Source organism: Panicum virgatum, chromosome 5K (assembly GCF_016808335.1).
Source record: "Panicum virgatum strain AP13 chromosome 5K, P.virgatum_v5, whole genome shotgun sequence".
NCBI classification, from domain to species: Eukaryota; Viridiplantae; Streptophyta; class Magnoliopsida; order Poales; family Poaceae; genus Panicum; species Panicum virgatum.
This window is the reverse complement of record NC_053140.1, coordinates 18,515,665-18,541,405: the sequence shown is the minus strand read 5'-3', so window position 1 is coordinate 18,541,405 and position 25,741 is coordinate 18,515,665. Positions and strand designations below refer to the sequence as shown.

Genomic DNA, 25,741 nt, shown 5'->3' with positions numbered 1-25,741 from the left:
AACATTTATTTTTATTCTTTCTTTCTCCTTCACTTTTTTTTCTTATTATTACTAATTTACACACTGTTTTTATTTTCTTTACTTTTTGCATGTGCATGCATGCAGGCGATGATTGGGTCATGTGAGTAGTTTTTTCTTCTTTTTTTCTTTTCTTATTCTTTTATTCTTTTTTTCTACATTTTTTCGTTTTCTTTTTATATTTTTTATTGTACGCATGCATATACAAAATATTTTCCTTTCTCCTTTTGTTTTACTTCTTTTGCTTTTTTATTTGTATCTTGATTTTTTCTTTATATTTTTTAAACTTGTTTCTACATCCTTTCATCATTCTATGATTGTATATTATTAAATAGAGTATATATATATATTAGGAGCCTAGGGCTTCCAATAACAAATGAAAGCTCCAACCAGCCAACTTCCTGGGCCGAACCAGGTCCTCAGCCAACCTCCCCCACCGGCCCACATCAGACCCATTAGGCCCAGCCCAAATCCGAGTGTATATAAACACATCCACCTCATCCCCCAACCCTAATCTGCCCCACCCCACACCTGCCTCCACCACCCCCGGCGGCGGCTTGCGGCGGCGCTGGAGGGACACGACGGCCCGGCGAGGAGCTACCGACCTCCTGGCAGAGCTTGGTGAGCTCCTTTTTCTCGGCGTGGAGGAGGCTCACATCCTACTCCAGCTCGCTCACGTACGCCAGCCTACGCAAGCGGGACCGCGCCGACGACTCGTGATTCTTCATCTTCCGCTCCCTCCGCGGCCCCCGCCCTACAGCTGCAGCTCGGCGCGGTGCGCCCGCGGCTGACGACGATGCCACAGCCACAGCGGGGCAGAGGCAGGCAACGGCGGCGCCCGGCGCACCCCACGCCGGATGCTCCCCTGCTCTTCGCTGCGGCTCCAAGCTCAGGCACCGCTCTGCAGCCAGGCAAGGCACTCGATTCTCTTTCTTTCTCTTCTTTCTCCTCTCCCGATGGTAAAGGCAAGGCAGAACAGTTAATGCGATGCAATCATATCTTATCATCACACACGCATGCACAGTGTTCACTTTTCTGAGCAGCAGCAGTAGCTCTGCACCTGCTGCCCTTGCCCGCGCACGCTCCGCGTCGTGGTCGCCGGAGCCCCCTGCGCCGCGCAGCTCGCATGCAGGGCGCACGGGACCAGCGGCCGGCGCGAGGCAGCCTCAGCGGCAGCGGCGGCGCGGGCCAGAGCCGGTGCGGCGAGGCGTTTGCCCGGCTGGCAGCAGTGGCAGGCTGCAAGCTCGTGGATTCCGGCGCAGGGGCGCACGGTTCGAATTCTATGACATGCTAATGTAATTTCTATGAGCCAATTAGATTCAAAATTCAAAATTTCCCATCCCCAAACTGTTATATGGATCTTTGCGTACATGACATGTTTCTATGCCACTATATAAATGTTTCTATGCTCATCCGACAGGCAGGGGAGGATGAGCTTTGTAAATTACAGTTAGTTTGGTCAGATTTGAAAAAATTGGGGGTTTGCTCGGCTAATCGTTCCTACACTGTTGTTTATAATCATATATACGTGTGTGCTTGAGCATAAATACTTCCTGATGTATATATATATATATATATATAATTGATTCAAATGACAATAGTTTCTTCCTTATTTCTAGGTATTTTTCATGCACCTCAGCTGCGCAGCAAGCGAGATCCAGGGCAGGGGTAGCCACCTGCTGACGATGGCGGCGCCCAAAAGCATGGAGGACATGCCGCTGCACTGCGCCGCTAGGGCCGGGGAACACTCTGATGGTCATCCGCCTCATGGAGCTCTCGTATCTGCTCCTCTATGACATATCTCTGTGACATCTATGACATATGGTCATAGTTTTCTTTTGTTCCAATTAGATTTGAAATTTAAAATTTTCATCCTCAGATGTTATGTCTCTTTCTATGCATGTATGTACATATCTCTATGACATATTCGATATCTGATTCTATGCTACCATATAAATTATTCTATGATATAAACATTCAAATTTCAAACTTCAGAGGAAAACATGTGTTTATGTTTCAAATTTCGAATGGCAAAGAGAAAATGCATTGGTTTTATGCTAAGACGGTAATTGTGATGTTGGAGATTCAAATTTCAATTTTCTCAGCAATTAAATAGTTTGTGATTTTGAAAATCCGAAATTGGGAGAATCTATGCATGTGTTATGTGAGTTCTATGACCAGTCACTATGACTTCTATACATCAATAAGATTTAAAATTCAAAATTCAGAGGCGACAGTTTCCTGTGTAGTTTTACATGCCTTCTTTTTTATGCATACACTTATTTCTATGATTGGATGTGTAGATTTCTATAGCAGCTGGATTCAAATTTCAAATATCAAGGGGGTTCTATACCTCGTGCCCACCAAGTTCTATACCTCTGGTGTGTGTGTGTGGGGGGGGGGGGGGGTTGTGAAGGATCATTTTAGCTGGATTCAAACTTTTGAATTCTAAACAAAAGTGAGTCAGATTCTATGATCTCAACACATAGTTTCTATGCTCGCGTTTTTGGGAATTTATAGTAAGAGAACACCTTTAGCATTGTCTTCTATGACATTCTTATATGACCTGTATGATGTAAAGTTTAAATTGGAAAGGCAAAATACATAGGTTTATATGATTAGATGCATAGAGTTTTGTGCATCGTGGTGTGGAAACCGGGATCGTGGGATACCCGTGTACATAGGTTATATGCTCCTAGGTTCAAGGGCCTGGCGCGCGAGGCAAAAAAATGCACTAGATTCTATACCTGGATGTTTAGAGTGCTATGTACGGTGGGTTCTATGGTCTTGGTACAGAGGTTATGTGCCTGGTTATTGATGATTTTCAAATTTAAAAAAAGTGACGTTATCCCTATGTTCATGCGTGTAGGTTTCTATGCTCTTAGGTTAAAGAAATGGACCGCTCAACATTTTTTACGCTCATGCGTGTAGGTTTCTATGCTCCGAAATATTTGTATGCTCGTATCCCTATATTTTTATGCACCCGTCTTTATGTTTTTATTAGACCTGGGCATGGGTCACCCAACCCGAACAACCCGACCCAACCCGCCCGAAAAAAACCCGACCCGACCCGACCCGAGCTACGTGGCGGGTGGGCGCGGGCCGTATTTTTTGACCCGCAACAATCAATGGGCCGGGCACGGGCCGTGATTTTTGACCCAAAACCCGACCCAACCCGAAAAACCCGACCCAAATGCCAAAAAACCCGACCCAACCCGAAAAAAAACCCGACCCGACACGCCCGCGCAGGGTGCACGGGCCAACCCGACCCGACCCGGTGATAGGTACGGGTCGGGCGCGGGCCGTCCTATGCGACCCGTGACCCGGCCTTGACCCGACCCGAACCCGACCCGACCCGATATTTGCCCAGGTCTAGTTTTTATGCTCGAGTATCTTTCTATACTTGTGACCCTATGTTTCTATGCTCATGTAAAATTATGAATTAAAAAATTCAAAAAAAATTCAAAATGGGTTTCAAATTGTGCATAAAAATGTCACGAATCTTGTGGTGGAAACCGTTAGTGAATTGGATCTTCGAGTGAAGAATTATAGTGAAAAAATAAAAGAAATGATGAGTGTGTGCGTGCATGCATGCATGCGTCAGGTGGCTGGTGTATGCATGTGTCAGGTGGCAGGTGCATAGGTGACTTTTCCATAGGAGGTATCTATGACCCGGATAACATGTTTCTATGACCCAGATAACTGCTTTTTATGACCATCGGCGCATGGCGAGCATCTAGCGCGTTGGGACGCGTGGGGACCAGCACCCGGCCGCTTGCAAGGGGGAGGGCGTGGCTGGTTGGCTTGGGCTTCCAATACTTATTGGAAGCTTTGGGCTCCCAATAGTCGGACCCTTATTAAATATATCTTTAATTAGATTATTTACTATACAAATTATATATTCGTGATGAAAAATTATGCTTATAAAAATATATTTTTACAACATAGATGCATTTATCCTCATGTAAAACTATTTATCATCGTATTACAAATTGTTCACAACATTAACATTATATTATTTGTTCGCTTTGTAGTTTAAATTGTTCCGTGATGTTGACTAATTTGTTCGTGGTATCTATTTTTTATTATTATCCTATGCAATCAAATGTTCGCGATGCGTAATATTTTATTCGTTGTGTATTATTATTTGTTCGTTATGCTTAACCTTTTTGTTCGTATAAAATAATCAGTTCTTTATTAAGTATTTAAAAATACTTTTTAAAAAATATCGTGCAAACATAGACAAGTGTGATATTGTTTTGAAGATCTTATTACAAGAAAGATAATGGTGCAATTCAAATTTTATTTTGATGCTCAGTTTAATACTTATAGCTTTTTAATTACGAATTAGCAAGCATGTGGGTGACATCATCAATTGCATGAAGAGAATCTTCTTTCTAGATGGAAGCATAACGCGTAGTGTTAATGGGCTTAATTGCGGCTCAAATTGTTATCCAGAGGTGTGCTTAAGGCGATGGTTTGAAGAAACATCGCCTTCAGCGATATATAATCGCACCCCCATGTAACTCCGCCTATGGATGTAACGCGCCAAGCGTATCTTGGGAGTCCATGATGATGCCAAAATCGTTCTTTTGTCGCAGTTGTTGGCTTGGGCATCAAGAGCATAAATGCATAATATATACTCTCTTCGTTCTAAAATGTAGATCGTTTTGACATTTCTAGATTTATATATCTTGCTATGTATCTAGACATATGTTATACCTAGTTGCTTAGCGAACATTATGAATCTAGAAAAACCAAAACGACCTATATTTTGGAACGGATGGAGTATATAAGGAATAAGGGTCGTGATTTGTGATTCACAGCGTGTGTCATCGGAGCGGACAAAAGGGATCGCCAACATTGGCATGGATGAAGATGACTGCACCGACGAAGAAGAGATGCCCGCCGGAGAAGGCATGTGCGCCATAGGTTGTATGTTGTAGGTCACAGTGATAGTAGAGTAGTGGTAGAAGACACACTGGATATGTGGGCTACTTATAGGTGTAAGTGCTATTTGTTGGGCTATATGGCTAAGCAGAAATAATATTATTTTTGATAAAGTGAACCCATAACTTTGTTTGCAAATTCTTTTCAGGCGACACACTGGATAAGATTTTGGGCTTTACTTCAGAAAGAGGAGGATAGGAAACTATATTAGAGACTTATCGAGTGTTGAAGTCCATGACTATGGAGATCTTCTCAAAAAATGGATGGCACTTTAGTATTGTTTATAATAAATAATAAGTTATTTGTTAAATTCATCATTTTTCCCTCTATATATGGTTCTCTATTTGTAATAATAGCTGAATATTTCACACTGTAATGTAGAGGTGGGAATATTGAAATATTCTTTTATCTAAAAAATATGGTAGAACACACAAAGTGAAGATGGCATGTAATATAAACCAGGCATTGAAGGCTCACATGAATCGTCGGTACACGAGCGGCCTATATTTATAGGCTGCACGGGGTGGCATGCAGGGGTAAACATGCGGGACTAGAGGTAGAGGACTGCCGCAGGGGTAGACCGTAGGATGATTTATATTTGCAATAATAGGAAATAAACTTTTTCACAACTTCCTTTTTATTCCTTAATTTTCAGAGATATCACGGCAACACTGCACAGTATTATTGTGCATTGAGGTTTCATTTTTATTTTGAGATTATATAGTACAACTCAGACACTCACAATGCATGCATATCACACCCCTATATATATATGAACGCACATATACAAACTCTATTTTTATAAATATCTTCGATGACTGAGCCGGTAAATATTGAGGTTTTATTTTGATTTAGTAATAATCAAACATTTTTCAGGTTAAGCCGTGAAGCGTCATAAGGTACTTTTTTGTTATAATATATTAATAAAAGAGTAAATTGCACCCACCATACACCAACTTGGCAGGTGGGTGCAAATTGGTCCAACAACTTGTAAAATGCTCCATTTAGTACAATAACTTGACAGATGGGTGCAGATTGATTCAACAACTTAAAAAATGCTTAATTTAGTGCAATAACTTGATAAATTGGTGCATTCACAATCCAAACATTATACGACAATGTAACTAACACAATGTCTCGATAAAGAGTATATTCACATTAGAACAACTTGTAAGTATTACTCGACCATTGATTATTGTGCTGCACCTGCATGGCAATGTATTTGGCCAAGATAAGAACCCTCAGTGTTTAGAAATTAATGTTATGTCTTTACATATTTATTTTTTTAGTGATTTTTGATTCAAACTATTTAATTTGATATTTAATATAGAAAAATTCACCCTCACTATTTCTGATATGTTTGATTATATACAATGTTAAGCTAAAAAATAAAATATATTGATACAAACTATTGGTAACTTTTAGGAGCTTGGTACATATATTTTAAATCCTCCTATATTCGTTGAAACAAAAAATGGGCTAAATAAATAGAAACAAACATGAGCATCACTCAAACACTGAAGTCGATAAGAAAGACCTAAAATGTCATTTGTAATTAAAGTTTAAAACCTAAAATATTGCTTGTTAATAATTGTGACTCCAAAGGGGTATATGTATATAATTAAAAGTAGACTGATCGGTAACAGCGTATATCGAGCCATTTCTCAACCATTATGTATTTTATTAACAACTACAGTACAAATATAAGTATATACTTGTATTCATGACCGCCTAAACATACAACCCAATTGGGAATCAGTCAGCAGCAGGCATAGTAACAAAGAAACTGTAGGATATTTTCAGTAATACTCTTGTCCCCACCTTCCTCTTCATTCCTAATTTTGGGAAGTCCATTATTATTGATGCTTTATTTCCTTTCACTAAGTAATGCAAAACATATGCTCCCTTGAAGTAAATTCCATCTAATATTTTCGTTTTCTTTTATCATTATTACAAACAGTATTCAAACATCAGCCAACACAGAAAATTAAACAAATTAACATCCTTTTCCGAATTTTTTGATACACTCGGTTTATTTCATTCGCCTCAGGAGAAACAAGCTGACGTAGTAGAAGTCACCACACGCCACCGAAGAACATCAGATACATGACACACTCGAGCTGTCCACACATCGATCCCTCTATATAGCAGTATGCAAAGCTGCTAGTTCGTTGCAATATCGTTGAATTCTTCAGCAGAGTCGTCGTCGCCGCCCGAGCCGCTGGTCGTCATCTGAAGCTCGATTCCTGCTGCGCTGCTGCCGCTGTTGATGGCCCTCACTACCTGAGACCACGAGTTCGCCGTGTGCCCGAGGCACACGGCGAAGACCCGTAGGCACACGGCGAAGACTTCGCCGACGGCAAAGCACCGACGGCAGCCACGGGGACGGCAAAGATCTTGTTTGCCGTGTGCCAATAGTCGGCTACACGGCAAACCTATTCGCCATGTGTATATATAGGCACACGACGAAAAAAAGTGAGCAGACGCCGTCACAGCCAGCTGACGACGTCGGCGGCTGTTCACTGTGTGCCTGCGCCGTGGACACACGGCAAAGCTCCCGGCTTCGTCGTGTGCCGATCCTGGGGTACACGGCGAAGTATGGTCACTTTGCCGTGTGCTGCGTTTTGGCACACGTCAAAGTCTGCTTCCAGGCCGGCCCAACGGTCACTTTGCCGTGTGCCATGGCCACAACACACGGCAAAGCGACCGAAGAAACCTTGTTTTTTTTGTTTTTTTAGGTTTAAAGGACCCCACTCCACCATATATCAATACATATATCACAAACAACATGCAAGACATTATATATGACAACAAACATCATAAGTACAATACAAAGCTGCTAATTCACAAGTTTAATACAAAGTACAAGTCCAATGCAAATCCACAAGTGCAATAGAAAGTCTAAAAGTTCAATGCAAATCCACAAGTCCAATGAAAAGTTTACAAGTCCATAGTGCACAGATAAATAAATTTATGGCTGCGGTGGGTCGTCGAAAGGTGGTGGGACGCCGACATGAGGTGGGAACAACTGCTGTGGGGGTAGCGTCGGTGAGATGCCCAGCAACAATTCTGGCGTATTCGATGCCGCCGATAGATTCTGCAAAAAATGTAAGACAGTAAATTGCAGGTGAAACAAAAACAAAGTTCTCAAGTTATAATTCATGAGAGGAGCTTAAAGATCCAACCGCTCTATTTATTGGCAAAATATAGTGTGATATTCCCGTATATTCAGTATATTTTGTATGAATGCAAGGCTAGTCATTGAGCTGCATATTCATCAGACAGAACTGAGTCGATTTTATTCACTATCGTGGATCGAATCCTTTATTTTTTTTATGCTTGCTTTTTGCTGGTCTACAGCTGAGATATGTGGGTTGCAGAGTTTGTCTAATGAACGTTTGCATAAATTATGGTTCTGTTTGTGCGTTCCACCTTAGTTGCTTGTTGTGGAAACAGAAGGAGATATGCTACACCCGTTTACTGAAATGCATTGGGACAGACATAACAGAAGTTCAAACTTTCATTGAAATACCTGATTTCTAATTCCTATGATAATGCATCTTGTAATTCGAGCTTGAAAAAAACTAGATCGACCAAATTACCGCAAACGAAAATCAAGTCTAAATATAGAAAGAAGATCCAGATACACACATATAGAAAGCAAGAAAAACGAAAATCAAGTCTAAATATGTAAGTCCCCTAAATCGTTAAGTGAGTAATGTAAGTCACAATCTCTAAGTCTAAAGTTCTCTAAGTATCTAATACTCCAAGATACTCACCGGAGGAGTAGTAGGAGCAGGAGCCACAGGGAATTGCATGGCTGGGATGGAATTACCCATTTGGACAGAAAGACCTCGAATGTAGTTGTACATCTGGACCATCTCAGCCGCCTGCTTCTGCTCGTCCTCTTGTCGTATCCTCCTCTCTTCGGCCAGTGCTGCCTCGTACGCCGACTGTTGCGCTTGCATTTCGTGCTACAATAGTTCATGACAATGTTACAATGCAAAGCAAATATATGTACAAAACGAACGAACTATGAATAAATAAGAAATAACCTGAAGTTTCTGCACTTGGAGCTGCGACACGGACAGCCGTGGGCGTATGGCCGGGCTATTGGCCGTGCTCCTCGCTCGAATCTGGGAGAGGGTGGGAGTGCTGGCCGTGTCTACAAGGCCGTCGCTAATGTAGTAGCGCCCATGTTTCTTGCCTCCTCCCACCCTCATAATGACTTCTCCATCAAGGGGTTGGGTCCTCGGATCCCAGTCTGGCCCATGGACCTGTCTTCCCATCTCTGTGTATGCCTGGATACGACTGTGGACGGACGGGTTGCTGTACGCCAAGGACGGGTCGTCAGGGTTGTAGGTGACGTTGGATGTCGCCTTGCCCTTGCGGGCCAGAGCCCATCCCATGAACGGGGTGCACTCCTGGCCTTCATGTGAGGACGACTGCGAAAAAGAAAGAAGTTGATTACAAATTATGCTGAATTGAACGTTAGATTAGAGAAATGAGTCTGTGTAGTGTGTACCCATCTAGCCCTGTACTCGTCGTTGTTGAGGCTGCCTTGATGGTGCGCTGGACCTGGCATCAGCAACAGCCGCTGCCGGCCAACGTCGTGCTTCTCCTGCCACTCGGGGTCGAACCACTTGTCCACTATGCGCTCCCAGCAGACGGTGTCATTACGACACCACCACGCAGGAACCTACACGTGATCAAATGCATGACATGTAAGAAGAGAGACATTTAATGATGTTTTTAATCTTATAATAATTTGAACTTACCTGTAAATATTGCTCTCGGGTCAGTTTCAACTCCCTCGCCTCAGGCTTTCCGATCTTCTGCTTTAGGAAATGTCCACAATAGTTGATGACGCACTGGACTTGCGCCTCATAATGCATGTCCTTCACGAGTTTAACGCATCGATTGTGAGCCACAATCGCTTTCCGCTCCTCGTATCCCTCATCACACCTATAAAAATCCTACATATAAAGACGATGGATCATGTCATCATTAACAAAATGTTCAATAAATGTGATGTATTCACCATTTTTTGCCGGGAAAAACTTACCCAGAGCTCGCCCTTTACCCGCTCCGCCTTGTTCTCAAAGGCTCTGCCGCTCCGATCCAACTGATCGTTGTTGGCGGCGATGTAGTGGTCCCACGTCCAGGCCGGCTCGTACCATCCTTGATAGTGGATCAGGCCTGGGAAGTGGTCCCTGCACAAAAGACCCAGGATGCCGTTGACCTTGCGTTTGTGAGCACCGCCACTAAGGACAGTCCAACTCCTGCAAAAGTGATTAAGAGAAAATATTAGTTTGTACCGTGATTTTCGAGTTAGAAAATGAAAAGGTAGTAATAACATGTCAAATTACTTACATATCCCCGCACGGTCGAATCAGCGGTTGCAAGGCAACAGGTATCGGCCAATCTGGGAGTCGCGAGGGACCTCGCAACCAGACAGCCAGCGTAGAGGTATCCTCGGTCGTGTCCTCCTCCTCCTCAGACGACTCCCCCTCCTCCTCTTGCGCGTTCGCCTGCCACTCCTCCTCCTCCCCTCCTACTCCTGGTCCTGGGCAGGCTCCATCTCTTCCTCCTGAGATGGCGGTACAGGCGAGGGCTCTCGAAGCCTCCTGCCTCCACCCTTCCCTCGACTCCTCTTGGGTCCACCCTTCCCTTGACCCTTGCCTCGCCCCAACCCGGAACTCCTATCGGAGCCCTCACCAGCATCCGAGTGTGGCATCATTCTTCTGCATAGTGAAGCGACCGATCGTTGAAGTCCGCCGCCCGGCATCTTTCTTCAATCACCTGCAATTAAAAATAGTAAACCAATCATCACATATATACAAAACGATCTTATAAAGAGGAAGAAAATAAATGTGACATAATTAGAAAGTAACATTAATAAATCAATTAGTACGGATCATACATGTATTAGAAATAATCATCTTCATCGGGATTAGCTGGATCATATGTCTCATCATCACTATCACGCAAGTCGAGAAGTTCAAGCCTGTGCTCTAAAGGTGGAATTTCATCCTCATTGTCATCGCCTAATTGTAATCGCTCAAGTAATTCTAGGTCCTTCGCATTATGAACCTCCTCACCAGCGTCCTCGTCATCAACCATTTCATCATCGTGTACTTCCATTTCGATCACTCCGGTTAAGTCTATCTCAAAATGCCCTTCAAGTCCATCTTCTTGAAAGAACTCCCCGTCATATGTGTTTGGGTCTATGTTGTAATCCTCATTATTTGAAATAGGTACTTTACCGTGTGGTGATACCTTATACACAACATCCCAACCCATAAGGCGATCGTCGGTTTTGCACGGATATGAGAGATAATAAACTTGCGTGGCTTGTTGAGCCACAATATAGACATCGTCTCCTGGATACACCGATGACTGGCGAATTTCGACTAGGCCGAGATGAGGGGTCCGTCGCACTTTGTTAGGATCAAACCAATGGCATTTGAATATGACAGGCTTAAGAGGTTTGCAACCATGAAATGTGAGTTCATAGATTTCTTCAATTATGCCATAATACTCGACCCCATCAAGGGCTATCGTACAAACTCCGGAATTTGTTGTTCTTCGATAATGTGTTTACCCATACTGAGTTGTGATTGATGTATCCTATTTTCACACTTGCTACATGGACACGGCATTCTACTCTGTCCTCTATCAAATGCCTTTTCCAAGAAGTCATTGACCTTTAGAGCAAACTCAACATACTCTTGCTCGCTCTGCCAGCCCTTGTACATCCACTCACGGTCATCCATCCTTTAATATACGAGCGAGAAATTTAAAAATCGATTGCATATACACGATGTATAACAAACTCTAATAGGTGAAGATAGGTCCTAATCCCACCTGAGGATGCGTAGATATGGTTGGTTTCCATGATCCACTCCTAGCCGAGACAGAATTTCGGCAGCACCTCCCCGCTGCTCTCCAAATACACGTCCTGTCAAGGAGATTGTGTATCCGGAGAACAACATGGAGGTGATGCCGAAACTCTGCACGGATCAGAGTAGACCATGAAAACTAACCACATCTACGCACCCTTGGGCTGTCTAAAAAACGTGGACAATTCGAAATAGATACGGATATAGATATGCAAAGATTTGCATATTCCCTACCGTATCTCTTTCGAACGGGAGACGCCTAAGTTACGTCAGCTAGGAACATAATACGAAAAGCAAGGGTTTCTTATGCTTCTCACCTATGGGCTCGACGGCGTGCGCGGCGTGGCCTCCTTCTCCTCGTCGTCCTCCTCTCTCCTCCTTGTCCCAATCTAATTAACAAAATTGTTTCAATTGAAAAATTCAATATCGCCACTCGAATTACTTCAATACATTAATTCAATAGCTAGAATTTTTGTTGATCAAAGTTTGAGCCATGGAAGTAAACAGCCAAGTATCGTTATATTTTGTTAACAAATGCAGTGGTGTCCAAAGTATTATCAGACTACACAGACTAAAATTCTAGCTATGTATAAGTCAAACTTACAGCTCCATATCTACCTATTTAATGTTACTTAGATGATTTGAAAACTCATGAACATAAATAAATAATCACCCTGCTAATAATAACATTGTGCTTTCCCTTTACTAAAAAATAATGTGAGAACCAGAAGAGCCATAATTACATTAAAAAGGTACTGGAAGTTTCAAGTTAAAAAATCAGCATGCATTTGTCATAAATCTTGACTCTTAAAAAATCAAAAGCATCTCCCAAAAGAAACTGAAGGATAAACAGTCTGCTTAAGCTTAGCAAAGCAAAATGATGGAGCACAGTATTGAGTCTCTGATTACTATATTAAAGTATGATCTTGATCCCAGGTTTACTAGAGTACTAAATCTTTAAAGAGCTATATTTGTTTCATATACTGCATTTCTTTCTGACAAGGCATTGGAGACTGGACTTTACTAATTAACCAAAGGGAATCGATAGATAATTATCAGCAAATAAATCTTCCATGATCTAGGGAGCAGCTAGCTAGCTAACCTGCAGAAGTAAAGCCTAATAAGTATATGAGAGACACTGATCAATGACCAAAAAGATCAAGCAGAAAATCTGACCTAGCACCGGCGGGGCAGCGCCGGGACGGGGTGGGGCGGGGCCGGCGGGGCGGCACAGGGCCGGGGCCGCGCTGGGTCGGGGCGGGGCGGCGCCGGGCGGGGGGAGGGGGGGGGCGCACCGGCGGGGCAGCGCTGGGACGGGGTGGGGCAGGGCCGGCGGGCAGTGCAGGGCCGGGGCGGCGCCACGCCGGGGTGGGGCCGCGCAGGCGGGGCGGGGTCGGAGCGGGGGCGCGCCGGCATGGCGGCGCCGGGCCGGGCCGGGCCGGGCTAGTGCCGGGGTGGGGCCGCGCAGGCGGGGCGGGGCCGGGGCGAGGGCGCCTCGGCGTGGGGTGGCGACGAGCGGGCCGGACGGCGGGGCGGCGTCGGGCGTGAGAGAGAGTAAGCGTGAGAGAGTGAGGAGCTCGACCGGGTGCGAAAAACGGCTAAGTGTTCAGAAATTCGCCGTGTGCTAGATCCATGACACACGGCGAAGTTATAACTTCACCGTGTGCCAGATCTAGGGCACACGACGAAGAATATAAAATTCTTTTTTTTTCGACGAAAATTATCTTTGCCGTGTGCCACATACAGAGCACACGGCAAAGTCTGAAATTAATTCTGTTATTTCATGTAGTTATATCCGTAGTCAACTAATTCGTTTTTAAAACAAGTTTCACTAAATTTAATAGAATGTACACTGAAAAATATTACCAAACTCACTAAACATTTCATATGAAATGCGTCTTTGCAAAATTTCTTATTATTTTATGCATATATAGCTCAATTTCAATATTTCCACTTAAATTCAAATATTACTAAAAAAATCAAAAAATGACAAACAAATCCAAAAAATTGCCATAATTGAATATGAAGTACTTTATGTGGTGTATTGTCTATAGAAAAATTTTTGAACACAAATCATAATTTGAACATCATTACGCGTACAGACGTAACTACAATCTTCGAAACTCTATGGATCTTTTCCGAAGAAACAACAGTTTGTAAACAGTGTTTGTGAAAAAAGTGAAAAATGCAACCAAATTTTTACCATAGCCTCCATAGATGATATCTTGACATGATGATAAATTTCATAATTTTCAGACTATGTTTCTATTTTATATAATTTATAAACATTTGGCCACACGTTCGCTTGAATAGGTGATTCGAGGCATTTCTTTTATTTTGCCGTGTGCCGTAGGCGTGTCACACGGCAAAACCTTAGATTTGCCGTGTGCCCGTGTTTGGCACACGGCAAAGAGCTGGATTTGCCGTGTGCCTAACGGCAGCACACGGCAAAGTTTACGTCATCGAGGAAGCAGCTGTCAGCGCCAGCCACGTGGCGAACTATTCGCCGTGTTGCGGGACTTGGCACACGGCAAAGGGGCCTCTTCGCCGTGTGCCCAGGGGGAGCACACGGCAATGTTGGATGGCGTCGAGTGGCCGTTAGCAGTGGGTGGACGGACTGCGCACGTGGCGCCTCTTCACCGTGTGCCGGCCTGTGGCAAACGGCAAAGAGTCGTGTTCGCCGTGTGCCATCCTGGGCCCACGGCAAAGAGGCGTCTTTGCCGTGTATCCATCCTGAGACACACGGCGAAGACCTCTTTCGCCGTGTGCTACTATTTCGTCGTGTGTTTTGTATATGGCACACGGCAAAGAGACCGTTTGCCGTATGCCCGTGGTTTTGCACACGGCGAACAGTGACGCACACGGAGAATTACCGGTTTCCCGTACTGCCTGAAATTGAGCCTGATCTCCCCCTGCGTCCCCGTGAGCACCTCGATGTTGCCCATCTTGACCATGGCCTTGGCGAACTTGCTCTTCCACCTGCTCTCGCTCTTGACGAACTCGTCGACGGCCTTCTTGAGCGTGGCGTTGGTGAGCAGCGCCTGGTCCGACGTGAAGAGCCCCAGGTTGTTTGCGAGCCCGAGGTAGTACTTGTTGTCGAGCACCGCCGGCGTGATGAGGTCCATGTCCGTGGTCGTGTTGGGGACGAATTGGGTGCTGTTGGAGGGGCAGATGCTCCTGAGCAGGAAGGCGTAGGCGGAGCTCATGGCGGGGTCGACGTCGCTGCCGTTGCTGAAGCCGTAGAGGCGGTTGGTGAAGGACGAGCAGTGCGAGCGGCCGACGGTGTGCGCGCCGGAGAGAACCACCATGTCCCCGGCGGTGAGGCCCTTGCGCGAGAAGTTGCCGACGAGCTCGGCTGCGTTGGAGAGCGGGGAGGGGAGGTTGTTGAGGGCGTCGGTGGCGTTGGAGACCCTCCCGTCCCGCCGCCCGGCGGGGACCTTGTAGGTGAGGTTGTTGCCCGCCAGGGCGACGCTGTCGCGCGCCGAAGGCGACGATGTCGGCGCAGGAGACCGTCTTGGGGCACCGCGCCTCGATGGCCTTCTTGGCGGCGTCGATGACCTCGAAGCCCCGCAGGCTGGGGTTGTTCGGGGCCGCGTCCTTCTCCGCCGTGTTGTTCGCCGTCGTGTCGATCAGCACCGAGCCGTCGCAGCCCTGCGGATCGATGTCGCCATGAAATTTTTACTCTCTGACGTACGTGATCTTAGTTACTTGCATTGCATCCTAAGTGGATTTTTAGGGGCTAGGGAATAGGGAATACTTGCACCATAATTTAGTTCAATAATACAAATCAACTGACTATGTGTAAGCTTCATGCTGGTACTTCTTGACCACAAGTCCAGCTAAAGATTACAGTTAGATGTTAAACCATGTGCAAAATGGTAGAGCATGTGCCACGGTCCACGATCCCAACAACTACTCGTCCTTTTCTGGGAATTGTTCCTCCACATGTCTGTGTTAGGTTGCTTGAAGAGCAAGAGTGCGTTTGGTAGACTTCTCAGAACCAATTCTCTGCTGAATCCAATGGCAGTTCTGTTAAACAGTTTTTCAGATAGAGGTGATTCTCTGCTGATTCTGTGAAATAAATTAACAGGCTAGGAGCTGAAAAAAGTAGCTTCACCCGATTCTGTGAAGTGATTCTCTATTCTGAGTTTAAGAGTTTATGCTAGACGATCAAAGAGAATCATTTTCAGCTATAGAATCACTTCTCTCATAGATCAGTTCCCATAGAGAATCAGAATCACCAACCCAAAGCTAGATGTGGATCAAACATGAAATTTTCGAGTTAATTACATGTATTAGCAGCAAGCGACTAGGCGTCGTTTCTAGAGAGATGCTTAATGCATGTGCAGTTGTGCAGTGGTCGCCACAAGTCAAGGTCAAGGTCATCTATCTCTGTCGTTGTAGTCGCCATACACGTACACATGTCTGCCTGGGACCAACATCAAGTAGTACAGCCATCCAGATTCATGTGTGCAACATCTATGTGTTGGACAGTCGGCAGTCGGCAAGCACTAATCAAGGGTACCTAAATAAACAAACATAAATGTGATTTGGGTTGCTAGCCGGCGGCCGTATCCATTAATTTTACATCCAGTCCATTAAGTTTTCTTTCGTATTATTTTTCTAAAAATAATGTTATTTACATTCCTTATTACAAGGATCAATGTCCGAAAAAGTTGTTGAGTCACTTACCAAATGAATACTATTCAAGTACAAAGGACACCGAGTACTTCACCACAGTGTTCACCTTACCGCCGGTAAACCGGCGGTTACCGCCAAAATTTACCGATATCGCTACTAGGCGGCAACACTTACCGGTAGCGGTAACCGGTATTTTTCGATTCAAAATTTAAAAATAAAAAAATCAAAAAAACGGTTACCGCTACAGTAAAAACGGTAAAATCTACAGTGTAAACGGTAAGGTGAACCCTGCTTCACCAACAGTTCAATAACTATCGATGCAAGCTGCTCCATGCATGTGTGCTTCTTTCTCGGAAAAATACTATTATACTCCTTAGGTTTATTTTATACCCAGCAGTCAAAATACTGATCGAATTGACATGAAATTACTGAACCGAGTTGACGAATTACTGAATTAAGTTCAATAAAATAGTGTTCAGTAATTGCATGAAGCAGTTATTACTAAAAAATTGTTCAGTAATTAGTTGTGTAGCTACACCTAGTGTGTGTATTCTGCTAAAACTGACATTCCCTGCTAGCTTCGTTTGCAAAAAGACTGCAAAGGTAATATTGCTGATGATCCCTTTTGTTCCTTGCTTTGCTGGCAGGACCTCTGCCTACTTTTGCCTTTGCTCAAAGCTAGACATCGATCATACGTACAAAGAAACCCCGTCAATCCTCCAGGACCCAAACAACTCACTATATATCGGCCGTAAAATTCGACATTTGCTCATCAGGAACGGGAAGTCACCTCACCAGTGCAGCTAGCTAGGAAAGCAAACAATAGAATAACGTCCACTGCATCCCTTTAGGTTTCATGTATCCTGATTCCTGACTTACGTTAGATGGCTTCTCTTTTTTGTGTGTGCAATCTTTTTTTTCTTTTTTCCTTCTTTTATTGCTATGTTACAAACAAAAAAAAGAATGTTCATCCGTCTAAACCGTATGATCACGATTCACGATCGATCAGTTATGTAGTATCCACATGCATGCATCTGTGCCGTCACAAAGAGTAACTAGCTAGATGTGGTTCAGACTTCAGACTTGCATTTCCCCGGCCGGCCGGCCACACATTTTAGCAAGGAATATGTGCAGTGCTGGCCACTATGCTATGCATGGTCATGGTCATAGTCATCTTTTTCGCCTGGGACCACCAGAAACAACTAAAGCTCCCAGAGATGCATGTGTGTAAAAGCAACCGATAATATCCACAAGAAAGACTCGGCCAGTCGGCAGGCACTAGTCAACGACATACCCACACAAAATGTAAACGGGGGGTTAGGATTACTAACTGTATTTATCATGCACCTAATTCTTTTAGGTGTATCCATTAATTAGCTCATTTAAAATTTCAACTGTATTGTTCTTGAAGGCAGCAGCAACCGCCTGCTGCACGAGGGCCTCCGCCGACGGGCAACTCTTGTTGTAGAACCCGACCTTGAGGCCGGCACCTATGGCGACCGCGGGGAGGAGCGCAAGGAGGGCAAGTGCAGAAGTGGTGAAGAAGGAGAAACCCCTCATGTTGGCACTCAGGGAGCTTGCTCCAGCTGCTGGTTCTTTGGCTGCCTAAGTATTGCTACTACTCCCTACGTTCCAACACTACTTAAAAAACGATTTGTAGGAACACTTTGATTTTTTTTTCAAGGACGGTTCAAAACTTGACCTGTTGCTACAAATAGAGCTGAGGTACTGTAGCAAAATACCCGCCCCTGAAAATACATATTTAAGGGCGGGCCGCCCCCTCACCCGCCCCTAAAATTAGATCATTTTTTGGGGCCGGTGAGAGGATAACCCGCCCTTAAAAATGAAATTTCTAGGGGCGGGTCATCCCAAAACCCGCCCGTACAAATAATTTTCAATTTTTTTTGCAGAAATTCATTTAATTCAAAAACATCATCAAAAACATATGAAAAAGTGAAATTTGTACCTTAGGCTTATTTTAATCTATAGAACTAGGAAAAATATCAAAAGCTTATTTGTTTTACTATTTATTTTGCATTAAACGAACTTTTAGAGGAGTTTTGGAAATTGATTTGTAGGGGCGGGCCGTGGCGCCGCCCACCCCTAGAGATACATTTGTAGGGTCGGGTGCCCGGACTGCCCCTACAAATCAATTTCCAAAATTACTCCGAAAATTCATTTAATGCAAAACAAATAGTAAAATACATCGAAAAACATGAAATTTTAGCAATAGAAATATAATGACCTGTAGATCTAGAGAAAAATATGAAAGACATAAGTTAACACTTTTATTGTTAATGAGTGTGCAAAATACAAAGCTAGTCTTAAGTGGTATGAGATAAGTAGTGTATAGGGTTACATTGTTGTTTGAACACTTTTATTCATTATATCCAGTGAAATATGATTTTTATATTTTTCATTTGTTATTCACAGCATAATATACGTATGGTAAAAGTTTCACAATTTTTCAATTTGTTTTACTATTTATTTTGCATTAAATGAATTTTTGGAGGAATTTTAGAAATTGATTTGTAGAGGCGGGTGGGTACCTTACCCGCCCCTACAAATCTATTTGTAGGGGCGGGCCGTAATATCACCCGCCCCCTGAAAATGTCTCCACCTATATATACGCGCGGACACCACAGACGCCGGGAGGCTGCCGAAAAATTTTGTGTGCTCCTCTCGCGCGCCGCCGCTCGTCCTCGCCGCACGCCACTGCTCCTCCTCGCCCCTTGCCGCCTCGCGCTCCTCCTTCTCCGCGCGGATCTAGGGCGGCCCCAGCACCGCCTCCGGCCCGGCACCGCCTCAACGCCGACGGCCGCCGCCTCTCCTCTTCCGCCCCGCGCGCCTCCCCTCCGGCCGACTCCTGCGGATCTAGGCGGCTCAGAGGATTTAGGCGGCCCCGGCGGCCTCCTCACCGCGCGTCGACGCCCGGCACCGCCGCCTCTGTCCGTCTCATCCGCCTCTCGCCACCACCTCCGCCGGTATGCCCCCTCCACCTCCTCCTCCTCCCCCTCCGGTTGCCCTCGCCGGTTTTGGCCGCGGGCCTGCTGCCACACCTCCGGCCGGCCTCACGCTGGCCGTAATGGGCCATGGCGAGCCTAGGGTTGGCCGGGCCACCCACTGACTTGTGGGTCCCGCTGGCCAGCTCCTGTTTAGGGTTTAGGTGTTTTAAAATTGTAGCAGTGTTGTAAATCCATAGATTTGATTTAGTGAATATAGCAGATTCAGATCTATTAGAGATTTAGTGAATTAGAAAATAGAACGTGAATTAGTAAATTTTTGCTGCACTACAAATTTCATTACTCATATGTTTCATATGGAATCAATTTATATATGCTAGATGTTCCGTGGTGGTGGTTGTGGTGGCGGTCGTGGTAGGGGTCGTGGCCTTATGCACGATTGTGAATCTCAACCTCCAGGCATACACTTCCATGAAGGCGCCATTGCCTTGCTATCGGGCGATCGAATGCGCGGATCAATTCCAAACGCTGTAAGATTCATTTGTTATTTTCATATAGTTTAAACTACACTTCAATAATTTCTAAATCTGCTCACATACAATGCAGTATATCAACCTTGTTAGATGGCTTAAAGATGTTGTCGAAGGTTTGGGTTGTACTACTCCTGTGGTGCGACTCAAGCTTGTTCGGCAACCGGATTTCAAAAGGGTACATATTTCTTTTCAAGTACCTGTTCGACATATAGATTTCTCCTCAATGGAACCAGGAGAGGATCCAATCTCCTCGAGGATACCCATGGTTTCAATTGCCGCAATGGGTGGAGAGGCACATATTTAGACAACTTATGAGAGGCTAGCAGTGGAGGCCGATCATTGGTACATTGTGCCCGACTTTTTATATTTTCGAATTAAGCAGCTACAAGCGAGAGAAAGCAATGTTATTCTGACTACAGAGAGGCTTTGCCGGCTTACTTGGTAAGACAGAGAGATTTTCTTTTTAGTCATTGTTAACTTTGGTAATGTTGCATTATTCTTTCAACTTTTATAATGTTATTATCACCTTTTAGGATCTCATCAATGGTGAATCTATCATTGCGGCAGTTAGCTTTGAGGCTATTCTGAATCAAGTCATGGACTACTTAGGTTTGACTTACATGGGTGGAGAGCCATTCTTTACTAGAGACTTCAGGTTCCAAGCAAAGCTCTCCTTTTGCAGAACAAGTCAGTATAACACTCCATTGTTCGATATTTGTAGTTCTATATGTGGTAGGTATTGGGAAGCGGAGGAGAGTGCACTTATTCGTGCTCTAGTATATTTTGGTGAAGTTCTAGGCTGGACGATTGGAGACCTTAACTATCTTAGATATCTACAGTTGCGGGCATTTCAGTAGCTTGAAATTTGTAATATGTATGGATGTACCTCTACTATTATCTTTGAACAGCTTGTATAAACTTAAGTATTTGTAATATGCATGGATGCCCTACCTTTATCTTATGAAATTTGATTGCATTGTTATTTGAGTGTTGGATCCGAATGGGTCAATTCAGATCTAGCTTGGTAGAACAATATATATAGCGAACTAGCTCGATAGAACAATATAGCGGGAATCCATATTTTAAATCGTTGCATTTTTTTGCGGGCTCGAAAAACATTTTCAGGGCCGGGCCACCTCCTCACCCGCCCCTGGAAACAACTATTTTCAGGGGCGGGTGACCCCAAAACCGCCCCTGAAATCTCTTTCCAGGGCGGCTCAGGGGGTCGCCCGGCCCTGGAAATACATTTTCAGGGGCGGGTAATGCACCCGCCCCCTGCAAACAGCTATTTTTAGCAGCGAAAAACAAGGGCGGGTGCGCCGTCCGCCCCTATAAATAGGATTTTACCAGCCCCTAGAAAGCTTTTCTGTAGTAGTGCAAATTAAAGATTGTTTTCACTTTTTCCAGACCTGTAATTTGGATATAATCTCTATATACGAATCCTGGACCAAACCGCGGGCGCCCGATAGGGCCACATCGCCCGCTAACCCGATAACCGTCGGATCCGGCCAAGACACGATATAATTTAGAACGGAGCTGAGGCGGTACATATTTCTCTATACTAAGGACCTGGCGCAAAATGGATTCTTGAATTCATGGAATAACTACTAAAAGACAAGTAAATGCAAATATTAAACTAAGAAAGCGTAGGAGATTATTGTGCTTGTGAACAATCAATACAAGAAAGGATGAAGGAGATGTCCAAACCATATAGCTAGTATTTTACATAAATCAAGATACATAAAAGTAAAAGCATCAATATATAATAATAAATAAGCATGCATGAAATAAACTCTCTGTGTGTTTGGGGTGGGGGGGGGGGGGGGGGGGGGAGGGGGGGTGGAAGGGGCAGCATACCAATTGACACTTACATATGGACCAAACAATTCTCCTATTCTAAGAGTATTGATATTAGTGCTTGTTAATAATACCTTTTCACTCATGTTTATCTTCATTATTTATCAAAATGACAGCATTAGTATTGATCATACTTAATAATTAGGTCATATTTGCATATGCCTTGTGTTTTGGAGAATGGACTATTCTTGCATCAAATTGGCCTAATTTGGAACATAAATGAACGAGACCCAGAATCAACGACGAGGCCATAAAAGATGATGACCATTAGACCCAGGAACCACCTAGTCCGATCAGTACAAGCATGGCTAGGCCGGTCGGCCTGGCCAAATAATGTCCAAATTGGACGTATATGCATTCTAGAAGACTTGAGGTTAAGCACTCGGTTGTTTATCAAGTTGATCTTAAGATCAAGATGAAGAGATCAAGGCATTTGGAAGGTTATTATCATGTTCCATTCTCATCTCAAAGAAATCAATGAGCCAGACCCATATGCAAGTGACTAGAGGCATTAAGATCTTAGACTAGCTGGGGAGCAACTTGGCGGCAAAGGCGAGCGTAGAGGACAAAAAGGAAGGCTATGCCGATCATCCTCGACCCACCTAGACTGATTGACTTAAGCCATTACTTTTCCCAATTGAGTTTCCATAGAAACTATATATGGCCCCCTCAGAGTATAAATACTACCCTCCATCAGCATCAACATTGATTCAACGCATTTGATGCATTTGCACTAGAGAAGTAGAAGAGCCGGAGGGACACCTTTCCGAAGAGCTGAAGATTGTGCAATTGTCTAGAGGATAGTATAGGATAAACTCTTGCTATGGTCATCCTATGAGGATGAACCCCGTTGGAGTTATGGAGTTAGGATTAACAGATCAAAGGTATGATCTCGGTGGTGATTTGGTGATGAACAATCATAGCTTTGTAATTCATGAGTTCTGATTCTTTAGCAATCCATGTGCCTCCCGTTATGATTTCAATCTATGACCGATGCAAATTATGTAGGATGTTCTAGTAGTTGTGAAGACTAGAATTGCATGCATAATCTATAATAGTAGTATGACGCGTGTCTTGTGTTCACGCTCTTAGAACCTCTCACACGGAATGGTAGGATCATTATAAAATTCAGTGCCTTGTAGGGCAGAGTCAGTGTCCAGCCGGCTCGGCTCGGCTCGGCTCGCCTCGCTCTAGCACGTTATCGGCTCGTTATCTAAACGAGCAGAAAACGCAGCTCGGCTTGGCTCGCTAATAGCTCGAGCCAGCTCGTTTTGGCTCGCGAGATGAGGGGGAGGATGGAGGAGGATGCGAGGTTGCAGTGGGTGAGGCTGGTCGGCCGCTCTGGAATGCCACGCAGGAGAAAAGGATAAGATGGAAAAAATGTGAGTTCCACGCAGTACGACTGGATCAGGAAGAAAGGAAAGCAACATCTACTATCTACTATATATCTACTATCTACTACATAATATATATATATATTATATAGTAGCGCTATTCTACACCCTAGGTGTAGAATGAGATTCTATACCCAACCAACCCAACACCCCACTCAGCTAACCCGATCGATCCGGCTCCCACCACCCCGACCCGATAACCCCCCGACCGCTGTGACCCGTCCCTCACCTGTTCAGCTTCTTTATTCACGAGCACGAGCCGCGAGCACGCGGAGCGCTGCGAGCGGCGAGTGCGAGACCTCCCCAGATTGGCAGTGCGCGGGGCCAGTAGGAGCAGCGGTCCGCAGGCCCACGGCGGCGGCGAGCACGAGGGCGAGGCTGCGCGCGGCGTGCAGTCCGGCAAGGGCAGCGGCGGCTAGGCGGGCGAGGCAGCGCGCCGCCGAGGCTGCGCAGCGCGCAGGAGGGCGATGCGCGCGCAGGCCGGCGAGGGCAGCGGCGGCGCGGTTTGCGCTGGACACGTCCCTGCGGGATGAGGCGATGCATGTCAGCAGGGGCGGGCCAGCAGCCAAGGAGGCTGCTGCAGCAGCTAGTAGGCGAACCGTCAGGTCCTTAGTAGCGTTGACAAAGAAGAAGAGTTCGCAGCTTTTCCCGGGCCGGAGAAGGGCAACTACTTATTGATTGATCGCCTTTCTTTGATATGTGTTCAATTTAGTACAATACAAACTACAACTAGATCAAAGCGGAAGGGCCACTCACTATAGAAGCTATAACTAGCCTAGCCCTAGCCAATAGTATGTGCGAGGCGGACGCTTGGGATCAGGCCGTGATGGGGAGGCGCGAGGCCACGCGAGGAGCCGCCGGTCACTCGAGGCAACGCGGTGGATGGGAGGCAATAGCTTGTGTGCAGTACCTGGATGTGTAGAAAAGATTGGGGATGAAAAATTACTGAAAGCTTCCACTGGAACTTAAAAAAATACTGAAACACTCAACTTCTTTTCTCAGATGGTTCAGTAATTAGTCTACTAATTACTAGAATTGAGCTATTAGTCTTCATATTCTAACTTCTCTCGTGTGTTTTGTTGGAATTGAGTTTAGTAATACAGCAGCCCACTAGCGAGCAGTGAGCCTGGCCTGCGAGGCCAAACCTCCCCAGCACCACCCGCCACAAATCAAGCCGCCGCTGCTCACGAATCACGCATCCAGGCTGCGCACCGCGCGGCTCACCAAAATCGCGCCGCCGGAGGCACTCCACTTACCTGCCTCCCACGCCGCACCCGCAGTACATGTCGTGCCCAGGGTTAAAAAAACCGGCCGGAACCGGTCCGGTTACCGCGGTTACCGGTCTCACCGGCCCGGACCGATTCCGGATTCGGGCGGTTAGAAACCGGCCCAAATTCAAATTTTAAATTTGAATTCCAAAAAATAGAAAAATCCCAAAAAAATTCTAAAAATACTTCAAGTTGCGACGAATGTAATGGTATCAAATTTTTTAAAATATTCATTGATTTGTTATATTTTGCGGGCATTTTAATTTAAATCAAAAAAGAAAAGAAAAAACGGCCGGCCCATTAAGGCCCAACGGCCCGTAACCGACACTTAAGGCGCCCCCCCAGAAGGCTCAGACCGGCGCCCCCCACCCCATTTCCCCCTCCTCCCTCCAGCCGCCGCCGGGACGCCCGACCGGCGCTCAACGCCGGATATCCGCTCGGATATCGCGGCTAGCCGGCCCGCGCCCGGATCTAACCGGCTGCACCGGTTAACCGGCCGGTAGAGGCAGTAAGCCGGCCCCTAGAGGCGGTAAGCCGGCCCGGCGCGTCGGTAAGCCGTCTGAAGTTTTTTTCTTTCTTTGAGTCGATTTACAATATTAGATGATTTATTTTAGGATTTAGATGTATGACCTAGGTGTTGTTAGGATTTAGGTAAGATTTAAGTGTATGACGTAAGGATTTAGGTTGATTTGATTTATGTTGAATTAGGATTTAGGTAGAATTGAATATTAAGGTGCATATATGTTTTTAGGATTTAGGTTGATTTAGGATTTATGTGATTGATATGTCTTTGTTGTCCATTTGTGCAAATAGACAATGTCAGGTAGAGATAAAGATGTTGTATGGGAACATGGTGAAATTTTTTATCCCGGATGGCGATGTAAGTATTGTAATACGCAGAAAGCAGGAGGTGGTGCGACTAGATTGAAACAACATTTGGCTCACCGCGGGGCGGAGGTGGTCCATTGCAGGAATGTGCCACCAGATGTGCGGGATTATTTTCAGCGTGACATTGAGAAGGCTAGGAAGGCAACTGCTGAACGGGCTCGAGAGAGGTTGAGACGGGAGAAGACTGCAGCGGAGGGAAACAATCCCGGTGAAGAAGAAGATGAGGAGACTCAGCTGCAGCGTGCCTTGGACCTATCGAGAGCGCAAGCAGAGTACCGACGGGGGGTGGAACAGAGAGGAGGTGCATATGAGCATGGAGGGGGTAGT

At 45.1% G+C, this 25,741-nt stretch overlaps 1 long non-coding RNA gene across 1 annotated transcript; it reads left to right on the top strand.

Annotated features, from left to right (window-relative positions):
- Window positions 1-541: 541 nt before the first annotated feature.
- Window positions 542-2,020, top strand: LOC120706796. The gene is made up of 2 exons (XR_005688434.1): window positions 542-639; window positions 1,638-2,020. It is a non-coding gene; the product is annotated as an uncharacterized LOC120706796 (long non-coding RNA).
- The last annotated feature ends 23,721 nt before the right edge of the window (window positions 2,021-25,741 follow it).